The sequence below is a fragment of the Sminthopsis crassicaudata genome, chromosome 1 (genome assembly GCF_048593235.1).
Source record: "Sminthopsis crassicaudata isolate SCR6 chromosome 1, ASM4859323v1, whole genome shotgun sequence".
NCBI lineage: Eukaryota > Metazoa > Chordata > Mammalia > Dasyuromorphia > Dasyuridae > Sminthopsis > Sminthopsis crassicaudata.
Window position 1 is genome coordinate 667,838,986 of NC_133617.1, and position 11,863 is coordinate 667,850,848.

The 11,863-nt window shown below is 38.3% G+C and overlaps 1 long non-coding RNA gene across 1 annotated transcript; it reads left to right on the forward strand.

The window, feature by feature from the left end:
• LOC141551487 (uncharacterized) lies at positions 1–4,597 on the forward strand. Its single transcript, XR_012484879.1, has 2 exons — positions 1–1,352; positions 4,017–4,597. It is a non-coding gene; the product is annotated as an uncharacterized LOC141551487 (long non-coding RNA).
• Positions 4,598–11,863: the final 7,266 nt, after the last annotated feature.

Here is an 11,863-nt window from a genome sequence, read left to right on the forward strand (position 1 = left end):
TTGCAGAAGGTAAAACTTTAGCTGAATCTTGAAGGAAGCCAGGAAAGCTAGAGAAGGAAGAGAAAAAGAAGCAGGAAGGAGTTCCAGGCATGGGGGAAAATCCATGGAAAATGCTTCCAGTTGGGAGATGGAATGTTTTGTCCAAGAAACAGAGGGGAGGCCAGTATGACTGGATTACAGAATATATGGAAGGAAAGGAGGGAGAAGGTGTCAGGTCATGGAGGGCTTTATAAGCCAAATATAATTTTATATTTGATTCTAGAGGCAAAGGGAAACAAATGAAGTTGCTTGAATAGATTGAGGGGCATGGTCAGACCTAGGTTTTAGGAAGATCATTTTGACAGTGGATGGAAGCTGGATTGTAGTGGGGAAAGGCTGGGAGAAGGGAGACTGACCAGCAGGTTCTTGCAACAGTTCAGGTGTGAGGTGAAAAGGGCCTTCATGAGGATGGTGACAATGTAGGAGAGAAGGGGGCATAGGTTAAGAAGGTAGGAACAACAAAACTTGGCAATTGATTGAATATGAGAAGGTTAGAGAAAGTGAGGAATCAAGGATGATACTTAGTTGTAAGCCTGGTGACTGGCCACAGTATTTGGGAAGTTAGGAAATGGGGAAGGTATGGAAAGAAAGACATTGAGTTCAGATTTGGAATGTGGAGTTTAAGCTATCTGCAGGACATTTAGTTCAAGTAGTCTGGAAAGCAGTTGGAGATGTGAAATTGGAGATTAGAGAGATTAGAGCTGGATAAATAGATCTGAGAATTGTCTGAACAGAGATCATTGGATCCATGGGAACGATGAGATCATCAAGTGAAACAGTACAGAAGGAGATGTACCCTGTGAGACCTCATGATTAGCAGGTGTGATCTGGATGAAGATCCAGAGGAGACTAAAAAGGAGCCATCAGCCAGGCAGGAAGAAAACCAGGAGAGAGCAGTTCTAAAAACCTAGACAGAAAAGAGTATCAATAGTATCAAAGGTCAAGAGAGATCACTGATAACTTTGGAGAGGGGAGTTTTAATTGAATAATAAAATTGGAAATCAGACTGCAGAGTGAAGAAGAGAGTGAGAAAAAAAGAGCCTTACAGACAGCTTCAAAGAGTTTCAATATTCAAAAGAGAAAATATAGAGGATGATAGCTAACAGGAAGGGTTGTTGGATCAAATGAGATATTTGAGATTGAGGGAGCGATGGCCTTGTTCGGAGGCAGTAAGGAAGAAGCCAATAGATGAGGAAACTGAGATTGAGGTAGTATTCAAACATAGGGTCTTCCTGACTCTTGGTCCAACACTCTTTCCACTGTGTCACCTGGCTGCCATGAGCTGTTCTAATACCTTTCTCTGGCTCTTCTAGGTAAGACTTATTGCAGCAGCACTTCATTTTATATAACAGGTATTTTTTTTAAATTGCATAGAAATGACTATTATTAGTAGTAATAGTAATGAAATATTTCTTATTTTTGTGTTGTTTTTTAATCTTTCTGGTCGTGTCACATTCTTTTTAAGTCCATTTGGTGTTTTCTTGGAGATTTTGGAGTATGTTGCCCTTCTCAAGGTTATTTTACAGATGAGGAAACTGAGGCAAAGCATGTTGAATGTATTTGCCCAGGGTGCCATAGCTAGTAAGTGTTTAAGATCAGATTTGAATAACACTTTAAGGTTAAGTATTTTCCTCCCAACCTGTCTATGAGGTAGATGGTGCAAGTGTTATTTGTGAGTAGAGTATGATTTTAAACAAAAACAAACTCTCCCTGCAGTGAGTACTTTTACTTAAAAAATCCCCACTTTACTAACTCTTTGGTAAGTAAATTGGGGTTTTTATCCTCCAGCTGTTGTCAAAGTGAGACACAAATGGAAAATCCCCTCTTTAGAATTTCAGAGATTCATGATTTTGTCACTGTATGTGAATTCCCACTACTGACTGAGATCACAGTTCTCTGTCTCTGTAAATAGTCATCGTGACCTTTCTGTGCTTCCCCTGATGGTAAACTCCATAGCAATGAGGTCTTCTAGGGCAGGTAGGTAGGTGGTGCGGTGGATAGGGTCCTGCACCTGATGTTTCTGGATTCAAATCTGGCTTCAGGTACTCACTAGCTCTGTGATCAGGTACAACTCACTTAGTCATATTTACCTCAGTTTCCTCATCAGCCAATGAGCTGGAAAGAGGAATGACAAGCCTGCTACAGCATCTTTGTCAAGAAAACCCCAATATGGCGTCACTGAACAATAATCACAAAGAGCTCTTCTGCACTTGAGTTGGCTGGTTCACAGTTCATTGCTGGGGTTATACGCATAAGCCAATCTGCCATAGAAGAGATTTTTTTTTCTTTTTTTGATCAGATTTTGTGTTCTATTAACATATAATCTTTAGGGAATCTAGGAATTTCTCCTCCCACAATGAAGCATTCATTGGAGGGCTTTATAGAAAAATTAAATATAATTTTTTAAAAGTATACTAGTGATTCACTTGTAAGTTGTAAATGAAAGGGCTCTGTGCTGACTGGTACAGGTAGTTTTCTTTTACACAAAAAAATACATAGTTGTAGGAGATTGAAAGGCAGGTGAGTGGGCAGTAATCTCCATGTGCCTTCCAGATATGGCTAAATGTTTAACCAGCTCTCTCAAAAATAGATGGATGTGTGACCCACTTTGAAGTTTAATCTGTATTATTGTTTCCTCATCTTCTTATTAAGTCTATATAATCAACAAAACAAATCAAGCTCTTATTTGCAGTGTTGGCCCAATTTCAGAGAGGTAAACACCCAAAAGAGAAATTTAAGGATCAGTCCAGCTGGTTTGAGCTGGCTCCAGCACACCTCTCCTCCCAGGGGGATATAGGATGCTACCTAACATTCCGTCTACCCAAGCTCCCCCAGAGTTGTCTAAGCTCAAGTTACTAGAGCTGGCTACAGAGGGCATGAGAGCTGACTGCCTGGATCTTTGGCCATATTCCAGGAAGCATTCCCAACTCCCATTGCCTGCCCCATTTCTTCTCAGAATGACTTAGGGCTGAAAATATTAAAAAATAGTCATTTGGTGTTTCATACGTTTATTAAAATCATCAGAGTTTCCGAACTGTGATCAGAATTTAAAAGATACAATATTAAAACTCCTGGTTGCTTCATAGCTCCAGTGAAATTCCTCCCCTTCTCCTTCTGGGTTTTGGCTGATTTTTAAAGTCAGTGGGAGGTGGGGGTTGGGGAGACAAGGAGGAAGTTGTCTCACCAATAACAAGCTCCTACTGTCTGGGTAAGCTGGTCATCAGAGGATTCAAGGCCAGAAGCCTCTGGTAGGAAGCCAGCCATTCCCTCTGCTCTCTAGTATCTGGATGGCTTCAGTCCACTTCCTCCATAAAGATTCTCAAGTCCCAGGCCCTAATTTACAAGCAGAATGGCACCTTAACCCCTCCCATGTTTAAAGGCAGACTCAGTATCCTAGGGTCTCCCTCTGAAGCATGTCCACTGTGATTTCCATAAAGCAGGCTTCTCTCTTGGTTTTTCAATGTCCCACATAAGACCACCTTTTGACAACCCTATTTACATAAAGAATTTCAAGCAATTCACTCCAAGCCCCTTCCATTTGCTGTCTTTGGCCCCTTAAAAGTTCCAAGAAATTGCAGGGGAGGACCTAAACTGTTTCAAACACAAGTTACATAAGAATGAATAATCTCATATAGTAAGATATTAAAGGAGTTGAAATCAATAGGATAGAAAAAGTCCTAAAACCTGAAAAGTCAGCTTTTGGTGAAGAGAATCGTTTAAACAGATTATAACTCTTAAGAGACTCCATGTCTCCATGACACAGGGAATATTTTATCATTTGAAATGAGAATAGGAATGATAAAATCATGGGATTTCAAATGAGAAGAAATCTTAAAAATCATCTTTTCCTCCTTCCCTCCATATTTTTTTGGGGAAAAAAACCCTGCCCTTTAGAGGGAGAAAGTTACTTAGGCATGGGCTACCCTGCCAGGAAGGGACAGAACCTGAATCCCCACTTGAAGGCCTTTTCATTCCAGGACCAGGACTCTCCATCACTGCCATAAACAGAAGTTGGATTGACCTAAAAGTTGCTCTGTGGCTCCAAATTCTCTTTGTGTGGGATGTGTCACTTCTACAAGCTCCGGTTCCAGCAGTTTGGAGTGAATAAGCTGGAGGTCCAAAAAAAGGATGTTGGATTCTTGATTCAAATGATGAGCTCTGAAGTCTCGTCCTACTCAGAAACTGGGATTTTCCTAAATGGAAGGATCCACTTCACACAGAGGGAGGAGGCAACCCAGTGCCCCAAGGTGATTCCAGCTCCAAGGAGTAGCCAAGCATGGCAAGCTTGCTAAAAGGAGATAGAGTTCCTCATTCGGTCAAACCTTAAACTGGAGAGAGTTTTCTACTCCTGCTTAAATTTATCCTAGAGGGCTTCACACCCTATCTTTCACTTTGGAAGTGTAGGAGATTATTCTAATTTGTGTATGGGCTACCGAGAACTGCTCCCTTTCCCATTTACTTTTCCCTTGTTATTTACATTATTTATGATTTAATTAAATGCTTTTCTTTTGGATTTGTGACTCTCACTTAGTCTATGAATAGAGAATGTTGCACCCGTGGGAGTTTTGAATGTGATTTGCATAATCGATTACCCAAAATACTAGCTGCTGAATTTAGGAAAATATAGCAGGGGTTTTTTCCCTACTGTAATAAAACACTGCATTTGGAGTCAGAAGTCTTTTATCCCGAAAAAGAGTTCTTTCCCTCTGTTCCATCCCACAGAAAATTCAGAAAACAAATAAAGGATTTGCACAGTAATTCATAAGCAATTAATACAGTTCCCCCTTCCTGGTGACATATCTTTATCCCTTTACAATTCGCAGATTCAAAGCATCACCTATATAGTTTCAGAGTTCTCAGGGGAATTTCAGGGGACATCTTGTTATACCTGCATTAATATAGCAGTCAATGATTAAATGGGTGTATTTGTATTTGTATAAATGTTTGATTAATATTGATATAGAGAGGATCTGTTTATATACCCAAGAATGAACTAGAAATTTCTGGAATATAATATGGAAAGATTCCCATTCAATACCCTAGATCTGGACTGTCTTCTGAGTTTGAGAACTGAGTCTTTAACTCAGTTACAATTGCTATTATGTGTCCTGACTTTTCGCAACCTCAACCTCGGGGCTTTCATCTTGACTCTTAAAGTTCAGCACTTTAAATTTCAATACTTATGAAAATGTTAATGTCTTTAGCTAAGGACCTTGTTCATTTTAATATTGAACAAGTGTTTGTTGATGTAAATTGAATTCAGAAGCAGCGTGATGTAATAAAACACTACATTTGGAGGCCTGGGTTTAAATATTGACTCCCTATTTTTGACCTGTAGGCCTTTATGGGCCTCAATTCCTTGAATAAACTGAGAAAAATGGATCAGATAATCTTTAAGTCTTTGCAAAATTAGAAAATCTCATGCTCCCTATGGCCACTTTTTTTTTTTTTTAAGTAAATAGAGTTAAGTGACTTGCCCAGACTCACTGCTAATAAGTGTCTGAGGTCAGATTTGAACTCAAGAAAATAAGTTCTCCTAACTCCAGATCTGATACTCTATATGCCTATTGCACTTAACCTAACCCCTAACATGTATATTGATATTTCCTCAAATACTCTTTTTCTTTCTTCAGTCTACCAAACTTCTATGATTTATTCCTCCATTCCTTCTCTGCTATGAAAAGGGCCATGTCTTTTATTACCATTACCTATAAGCAGTACCACACTTAGTCCAGGTAAACAGACCCCAGGACTATCAATTTCTCTTAGAAGGCCTTGCTTAAAATAAAACATTAAGATAAACAAATTTAAAAATTCTTTTGAATACAACCAAGTGAAAGTTAGCTTATTTGTATGAAATATATTGCATGGGATATGGGAACATTGAATACATCTAAGTTAAGTGAGCCCAATTGGACTGAATTATAGAGTTCAAAGATGATAGAACATGGCTTCATAGAAGAACTACAGAATTCCTACAGCAGTCCAAGGAGGGAGGGAAAAGAAAGCCCTGAGCTTCCCCATCCCTTGGACTGGGCTGGACTCCTGGACTTAGGTCATCCCTGTGTCCCTCAGGGTGGTTTGGTAAAACTTCTGGACAGAGGGCCCCATAGGCTGGAGATGAAGTCAGTGAGTTTGCTGCCTTCACATCATTTTTCCTGCAGTTCCCAGAACTCTCGGTGTCCACCATGGTTGCTGAGTCATCACCTGTGTCAGAACATGGAATCTGAAAAGTCTTTTGCATGGGGGAGAAAAACACGTGAGCCAAAAGTATCTTAGTTCTAACACAACAACTTCCAATGTCATGTTTCTTCCCTGAGCAGCTCTTTCTTTTTCACTTTTAAATTTCATGGAATGGGAAAGTGTAAACCATTTCCCTGGGATGTCTGACAAATTTCATTTCAGATAGCCTAAAAGATGGATGGGGGGCTTCATTCTTTAACTGTATGTTCTCTACAGAATTATAATAACTGGTCTTGTGGACCACAATAATAAATCCAAATTTAGGCTTTCATCTTGACTCTTACAGTTCAGTGTTTTAAATTGCAATACTTCTTATGAAAAGGTTAATGTTGAAAGCAAAGTATTCTAAATTTTCATTGATAAACCTGTATGCCTCATATGGACCCATGAATCTTGTTGTTTGTTTTTTTGTTTTGTTTTGTTTTGTTTTGTTTTTTAATTTATATAGACAGGCATCCTGTAATAGATATTTTTCTAGGGCCCTCAATCATACCCTAAGGATGAGCCTATACACAAATGTTCTACTTCCAAATTCAAAGACTCCAATATTCCTATGATGAGCTAATATTTGTAAAACAAACAAACAAAAAAACTTAGCACAGTGCTTGTTATATAGTAGGTGTTACATAAAAGCTTATTTGTTATGCCACAGTTCTCTTTTATTGTCCTGACTCAGTTTCCCTAATTATCCTGACTCAGTCCTGCCTCGGTTTCCTTGCTTCCCCTCCCTCTTTATCAGAATACTTGATAAGGATAAAAGTTCTTATGTTTTAGAACATTAGAATGCTTCTCCCCATCCCAAGCTATCGGAATGTCAGATACCTCTCCCTATGTCCAGGCTGCCTCCCTTGATTGTCATCCTCTCTGCAGAGGCTCGCCCCACACTCTCAGAATCCCATTACCCCTCTCAGTACTCTGACTCTGCCCCTGCCTCAGTCTACCCTCTGCCTCTGAGCCACGTGAATATATGTTATTGAGAACTCTGATTGTTTGCTGGATTCTTAGAGACCATAGTCTCATTCAGCCCTGGGACCACACCATGAATCCAGTTTGATCCCAGTAAATCTCTCCCATTAAATAAATTATTAAATACTCTCTAATCTCTATTTTGCTCAGTTTCTCCAGCATTACATTTATCTTCCCTTCCCTTGTTAATTGTAATTTTTTTTAATCATTCCATGTATTTTCATGTCTTTACTCTTCCTAACCCTATTAATCTTCTTTAACTTAATCTTCATAATTTACAATCTTTCTACCCTACTGTACTCTCCCAGGAGTTCACCTCTGTTATGACATCCCAATCTCCACCCACTGGTGAATCAGGTCTACTGTACATTATTTTTCACTCTCAAATCCTTTGTTCCCTTGTTATTTCTCTAATCCCACCTTGCTAAACACCAGTTCTGGATTACACCCACTGTCTATTTCCCTTTTTTCTCCTCACTGGCTGCTGAATAGAGATGGAAAAAGCAAGTAACCATATTGAATGAGTCTGCTACAAATTTATGTCATCTAATTCAACTGGGTCCTCATTGCAGCATGGGAATTCCTCCGGAACTGCTCCTATATTCCACTTACCACAGTGGTTCTTCCAAGCTTCTCTTCTTCTCAGTCTTTTGCCATCATTCCATCTCTCTCCCTCACTCTTTCAGCTAAAGGCCTCACTGAAAAAATGGAAGTCATTTGCTGAGTGCTTTCTTCTTTTCTTCTCTTTCCCTCATATCTTTCTGACACCATTGTCTCTTCTATCACTTTGGTCTCTTATGAAGGGGTTACCCTTCTCTTTTACCAACCTTTCTTATATATTTTCTTTTGAGGGGCAGTAATTTTTAAAAATTTTACACTTAATACAAAATTAGAAAAGGAAAAAGTCATATATACAATAGACCATAGAAGATTCAATATAAAACAATACGTTTCCATTTCAAAATCTATATAATAAATATTACACATTGTTTTCAAAGCTGCCCTGCTTTTCTTTGCTTTCTTATTAGTTTTCTGCTTTGCACTTTTTACTTTATTCCCCCCCCCCCTTTCACCATAAGTGCAAGTCTTTCCATGTTTTTCTAGATCAATGAGCTCATCGTTTCCAATATTCCTCTGTGGATTCAGACGGCATTTTTCCTTCAAAGGATCTTTGAGGTTAATTTGGAAACTTATAATAGAACAACTTGGTTGTCCAAAATTGTTCTATTGCCATATGTAATCTCTTTAATATACTCTTGATTTCTTTCCTTCTATCTTTCTAGGTGATAGTCCCCATTATCATTCCCGTTCCATAACCATTTTCTCCTTATCTATCAGTTCCTTCCCTGATGCCAATAAAACCATCATGTCTCTTCTATCCTTAAAAAACTCTCAACAGATTTTATTATTTCTTCTAGCTATCATCCTGTATCCCTCCTCTGCTTCTCAGATAAAAACTCTTTTAAAACCCATTTGCCTTCATTGCCTTAAATCAAATGACTTCTTGTCAAGTTTTCATCCTTACAGAACTCTCTGCAGTGTTATGCTATTTGCCATTTTCTTCTATATATTTTGCCCTCTTTCCTTTGTATCTTACTCTCATTAGTCTACATTGTTGGATCTTCATCCATGTCATGCTCCCTAACTATGGGTTAGGCTCCTTCCTTGCAACTTCTCTCAATGATATCTCATTTGGTAATACCATCAGATACCATGGATTCAATGTTCATTTCTATGCAAAAGTTAATTGCCAGATTTATGATAAATAGATACGTGTTGGACATTTCAAAAGGGATGTTTGGATTCTCAAATTCAAGGTGTCCAAAGTAAAACTGTATTGCTTATTTCTCCCCAAACCCAATTCCCTTTCAAATTTCCTTGTCACTGTTGAAGACATGAATCCCTTTCCAGTCACTCACATTCAAAATTCCATGTTATCTTCACTATCTATTGCAGGATGGCTGTCTATATATATATGAAACAAGATTCATGGGTCCATATGAGGTATGTAGATTTGTCAATGAATGAATATTCATATATTTTAGGAAGATTTCTTTGTCTGATGGATTGTAGTGGCAGACTGGGAAACGTGATAAAAAGGCAATTGAATAGTCCTATCCTGATGCTTTATGAATAGAGAGAAAAAGACTTCTGCCAGAGCATTGTGAATACAGATATAACATTTTACAACGGATTGGATAGGTGAGATGGGTGCTGGTTAGGATGTCAGTGAGATTTAGAGCTTGGGTGAGATTTAGAGAGGATGGTAATGCCCTTGGTAATAATAGGAAAATTGGGCTTGAGAAGAAAGATAATGAGCTCAATTTTGGACTTATGGAAATGAGATGCAAGGACACAGCATCCCTTAAATTGGACACAATTCCCTGACTATACTAGATGGAAGTAAAATTTTTGCTTGGCATAAGGGACATGCCCCAGGCATCAATGACGATTTCATTTCTTTTTAAGGAAAACTAACCTAACCTGTTGGGTAGATGTTGCTTTTATGGTGGAACATAAGGAGGAAAGGGAGACATGCTTATAGTTTTCATAGGCACAAAATGTCACACATAGAATCATCCTTAAAGTTCATGTGCCTCAACCCCTCATTTTATAGATGAAAAAACTGAAGACCAAAGAGAAAAAAGTCACTTGTTCAAAACTGAGTAAGTGTAGGTACCTATAAGTTGATCCTATATTGTAAAGTCCACTTAGGCACAAACTTACTAATGATAGTGGGGTGGATACAGAAACAAAACAGAAGAAAATTTCCCCTCCCCAGTCTTATAAAGAACAATTAAAAAGATAAGTAAACATTTTTTTTTTTAATTTGGAGCCAGCAGGGTCCTTAAATGTTCTTGTCAGATCTTCAGTAAACCAGATCTGGTCACAATGAGTATGACCCATGGTCAAAACAAACTAATTTTATGTCTTTGATAGAGGTTATTAAGGCTTGTTTTATAAATACAAATCTAAGCACAACAAATATTTATCAATCACAAAATCTGGGCAGGTTTTTGAGTTTGGTTGCAGAAGAGACAAAAGGTTCCAGAAACACAAGGTCACTGCCCCAATGGGGCTTACTCTAATTAACAAGACTACATGGTAAGTATATCCAAGAGAATCACAAAATAAAATGCTAAGTGAGGTCTGAAGCTTTAATTAAAAAAAAAAAAAAGTGCCAATTATCTGCACCTTCAGTGTATGCTCCTTCAAATTCCATAAATTTCTTATTTATTGTGCAAAATAAGATCTTTTTTAAACTTGTTCTTAATTTTTCTCTGTTAGGCTTTGAGGAATATCTCAATCTAATGTAATGAGAGAGGTTTTGAAAGGTTCCAGAGATTAACTAGGGCAGGGAACCTGAACCTTTGCCATAGGAAACAAATATTGAAGAACCCACAAAACTTAGTGCTTAATGAGAATATCAGGTCAGAACAAGAAGCTACCCTCTTCCCACTTTTTTTTTTTTAACCCAGGCAGTAATGCCATAGTGAATTCGCTCCCCAGCTTGACCAAACCCTCTCCAGCAATAACCTTGAGGGATCTTAGTGTTTTTATCTTCTCAATATAAAATGCTGCTTCTCAGTCTGTTCTACCCCAGGGCTTTAAGGCTGAGGCCAGAAATTCCATACATTCCTTTCTCACCAAGTCCTAATCTTCCATGAACTTGCTTTATCTTAAAATATTTTGATTCAATTCAATTCTACACACATTTATACATGCCTATTATGTACCAGGAACTGTGCTAAGTGTTGAAGATCCAAATGAGAGTCAATCCTTGCCCTCGAGGAGCTTGAAATCTAATGGAAGAAGACAACAAGCAAAAGGAAGTTTAAAGGGAGATGGGAGGCATGGTATAATAGAGCCACTAGTGGATATAGGGTATAGTGTTCCAAGTAAAACTGCTGATGGAAAATGGAGTTTCCTGGAAAGTTGCAAACTCTATAAAGGAAGGCTTTGGGAGGAGTTTAATGCTCTTTCTTCTATCTTGGATACATGCTACAAATGAATTCTGGATTGGGCCTAGAATTGAATAAAGGGAGGAAAGTAAACTGGATTTTCTTCTTTGAAAAACTGCACCAGCCCTTTAACAGATCTAGGCATCTCCCTGAAACAAAAGCCTCTGTTTTTAACACCAATATTCTTCCAGTGCAGCTAGGAGACACAGAGTAAATGTAGTGCCAGGCTTGGAGTCAGGAAGAACCAAGTTCAATTTTGACTTCACTTACTAGTTGTGTGACCCTGGGCAAGTCACTTCACTCTGTTTGCCTCAATTTCCTAATATGCAAAATGAGCTGGAGAAGGAAATGGCAAACCAAGTATCTTTGCCAAGAAAACTCCAAATGGGGTCACAGAGAGTCAGACACGATTGAAACAACTGAACAGCAAAATTTTCCAATGATGTTAAATAGTCACAAGTCCTAGAAAATCAGTGTCCAAAAAAAAAAAAAAACGGAAGTTGAGTATGCTCAAAAGATAAGCAAGAATGCATGGTAGCACAAGTAGATTATAACACTTTATAAACAAGGAAGTGATCCAGAAGTGAGGGCAATCCTCAGAAAAAGGTATGATTGAAAAATAAAAGTTAGCAAGAATAATCAAAAATAATGTC